This window comes from Pinus tabuliformis, chromosome X (genome assembly GCF_031772625.1).
Source record: "Pinus tabuliformis cultivar Carrire ecotype Pingquan chromosome X, CPIR1, whole genome shotgun sequence".
In the NCBI taxonomy this organism is placed as follows: domain Eukaryota; kingdom Viridiplantae; phylum Streptophyta; class Pinopsida; order Pinales; family Pinaceae; genus Pinus; species Pinus tabuliformis.
Window position 1 is genome coordinate 944,866,751 of NC_142308.1, and position 4,346 is coordinate 944,871,096.

The following is a 4,346-nucleotide window of genomic DNA, read 5'->3' on the forward strand; positions in this document are numbered from 1 at the left end:
TATCACGTGGATGTGTTGTAAAAGTTCATAAAGGGCTATAAAATTTGTCTTAGTGTTTTTTGTGGTGGTGTAGGCTTGACTTTGAACTTATTGTACGATGGACTTGAACTTGTGTTCAATTATCAAATTATTTTTGTTTGATTTTTGTGGCAATTGGTGGTAAAGGTTAACCGCCCCTTTACTAGGAAAAAAAATGTTTTTATGACATTTGTTGTCTTTGGGAAAAAGTGGAAAATGATTGTTATGAGCCCTAACTACTTTGGTGGTAAATCGTAATGAATAAATATAAGAATGGTTTAAAAATATTATAGTAAAAAAAACTATATCCTAAGATAATTTATTTTAGAAAAACACTGTTAATTGGAGTAGTGTTTTGTTTTAGCTTTCTTGGTTTAAGATATAATATTATATTATTATATAAAACATAGATTTACTCAACCTTTCTTTTAAGGATTTTCTAAATATACCTACCCTATTTTATTTTGTCAAAATCTATTCAACTATTTAGCTTTACTTAGAACATAATTAATATATAATTACTTGCTTTTTGTGAGTGATCTAGTTTTTTTCCTTGAAATAGGCCACTCATAGAAACACTTAATATAGCTTTTATACACTTGAAGGTAAATGTAATTTTTTCCCTTAAAATTTTTGATATATCTTTTTTAATGGATTAAATCAAATTAGTTTAAATAATTTTTCCTTAAAATTTTTGATATATCTTTTTTAATGGATTAAATCAAATTAGTTTAAATAATTTTTCCTTAAAATTTTGATATAAATTTTTTAATAGATAAATAAAATTAGTTTAAATAAATTTTCCTTCAAAATTTTATATAACTTTTTACATGGAGAAAAACACATATTGAAACATAATTATGAAAAAGTAAAATTCATAAATATATTTAAGACTTTGCATTGAAGTACAAATTTAAGAAGGCTACATTGGTGAGCACGCAGCAGGATCGCGCATTAACTTGGTACATCAAGCACTCTAATGACCACCCAAACGCGAGGATAGCAGAGATCTAGAATGCGTTGAACAGAGAATTTAGCGGGCCTAAATCAGAGATGCAGTCAATCATTGGGTTTAATGAGATTGCGATGCATGCAGCGAGACTCCCTAGGATTTGGTCCAAAGGCAGAAGAGTAACATTTTGGCAACCATGCCCAGTGACATCTCAGTCCAAAGAAAGCATGGGTAACATTTTGGCAACCATGCCCAGTGACATCTCAGTCCAACCTAGGATTGTCGAAAACTTTCACTTGGGGGCATCTTTTTCTCGCGATGAGCTTAAGATTTTTGTGTCCTCCTTCAGGAGACTTTCTCGCTAAATCTTTATCATTCTTCCATTTCCGCAATGGGACATTGATTTTCTGACTCGTAACCCTCACTCGCCCAGGGGGCATGGGGGCATTGTCATTATTGTGTATCATTCCACTAATTGGCTAAAGTCGATGCTTACATGTCATGTCAATGGTAAAACTACGGTTTTACTCTCTTTTGATCAATTACCCAAGTCCTAAAATGGGCTCCATCTGAAATTTTTTGTGCCTCGATTTCGCATAGATACCTTGTACATTAGTGTATTTTTCATTCGTGTGTAGTTGGTTTTGGTGTGTTTGTTTGCTTTTGCGAACGTTTTTTCCTCTGCTTACCACGTGTTCTACTTGGTTTGCAGATGTCATCAAACCTTTATGTCAGTTTCGGTGATGGTGTTTGTCGTAGTACACGTAATCTATCTTCCGCGGCATGGGCAATCTATGACCCTAATGGTGAGTTAGTGAATTTACAAGGCATATTTTTAGGTCGTACCACTAATAAAATTGCCGAATATAGTGCAGTTATCGAGCTTTTATCAGAAGCCATTTCTCTTGGCATTAGAGAGTTAGTCGTTAATCTCGATTCACAGCTCATTATACTACAACTTAATAGATAATATTCAGTCAGAAACCCTCAGATTTTGAGAATGTATTTGTGAGTTCGTCTCTTGGAACAAGACTTTGATTATATCACTTATCAACATATTCCGAGACGTTTGAACACATTAACAGATACATTGGCTAATTACATTCTAGATAGACATTTGCATCATATGTAAAAACAAAAACATTAGATAAAAACATTAGCTAAACAACAACGGAAACATGTATATATATATATATATATATATATATATATATATATATATATATATATATATATATATATATATATATATATATATATATATAATTTTGCAAAAGGTTTGTTACATCAAAATATGTGTTCTGAGACACATGGCTTCTCGAGCCTACATATATGCAAAAAAAGGAAAACTAGAGACGGCTATCCGCCAACGTGGTGCTCATGGTAGAACGAAACAACGTTGATAACTCGATTCAACAATCGACGCAGTATGGAGGACACCGCTATAGTATGCCTCTGATATCACAGTGGCACCTCATCAATAGACGCATATTTTGGAATGCCTCTTGTCAAGGCTTCTAGGTTGTGTTCCACCTCTACAATCGGGTCAACTCCATCCTCATAGGGAGCATCCTCTATCTGTCGTGCCACTCACCTGGCTATCGGAGAAACCCCTGGAGGTCTCTCTAGTCCAACATCTGCAAAAATCACAAGTGTCAAATCTCAGTACACATGAAACAAAAAAAATATCAAAAACTTCAAAAACTTTAAACAATTTTTACGTGCATAGGTCCACTATGTACTAGGTGGAAGTGGAAGGTCAAGATCTCCCCATAAATTCGTGCCAGCGTACGCTCAATCATCTACCATGATTAGTTGTTGTCGCAGCCATCAAAAAAATGTTGGAGGAAATGACATTTGCTGACCACCTCCATGTCGAGGCATCAACTCACCCCATCTTAGTAATCATGGATCCTTGGGTGCTAGTGCATCCACTTCTATCCACTGATATCTGAACAATGGTACATGTTCCAAGAAGAACGTCACCAAGATAGATCCATAGTCGAACTTAGGGAAAATTTTAAGAACCCCCCCTAAATTTATAAATATAATAATTGGGCGAATCTCCATGGTATATAGGAAAAATGGAAGGTGATTTTATCAATAATATAATATGTATATATAATTTTTTAGCGAATCTCTCACCAGGCATGGCGAATATTTTACTCAATCATAAAATCTTGTAAGATCTTGGCGAGTCTTTCACTAAATAATAAAACTTTGTAAAGTCCTAGTGAATCTTAGCATAGGCTACATGGTGGTTTAATTCCCCCATTTAAATAGGCTACATTCCAGGTGAATACCATGGGTCAATACCATGTGCCATTTTGGTGAATACCATGGGTCAATACCATGTGCCATTTTTATTTTTATTAATTCTAATATTAGGGTTAATAATGGTTTTTTGCATGGTATTAATAACAATCTAGTCCATGGTATTTGTCCCATAGTATTTTGGCCATAGGTTTCACCTAAATATAACCCATTTTTTGAGTGTTTGTAAATATAAGGTGACTTATGGAGTAAATATAAAAAAATGTTTTATTTGTTTACCATACCTCTCATTTATTTATATTTTTATTAACTTACCATACCTCTCGTTTATTTATATTTTTATTAATTTACCATACCTCTTTTACAAATATGGTATTTGGCCCATAGGATTCACTTAAATAAAACCTCTTTCTTGAGCCTTCATAAATAGAATGAGGTTTATGGACTAAATATAAAAAGAGGTTTTATTTATTTACGATACGTCTAGTTTATTTATATTTTTATGTTTGAGTAAGTATAAAAAGACGTTTTATTTATTTACCATAACTCCACTTTACTTATATTTTTATTTGTTTACACCGTTACATGTATATAAGGTGACTTATGGAGTAAACATAAAAAATGTTTTATTTATTTACCATACCTCTCATTTATTTATATTTTTATTAATTTACCATACCTCTTTTATAAATATGGTATTTGGCCCATAGGATTCACTTAAATAAAACCTATTCTTGAAAATGGGCGAATGGATTCACTTAAATAAAACCTATTCTTGAAAATGGGCGAATGGAAGGTTGTAAGTCCTAATTTCAAGGGCTAAATTTACCTTTTTTACCCTCTCCCTTAAAATAAGGTGGGCTATTTGAGGTGATTTGTAAAAATGTACTATGATACAAAATATTCGCCCACTAAAAATTTAAAACCCCTTAATTTCGCCAAAGGGCAAACATTCGCCCCTAAAATTATCCTTGGTCGAACTGTTTCAACTTCCCTATCTTACATTTCGTGAGTTGGTTCTTCATGTTGACCATCAATCCTTCACACTAGTTGAAAACTGTGAGACTTAGACAATCAATGGCATACTGGAAATGAGACTTTG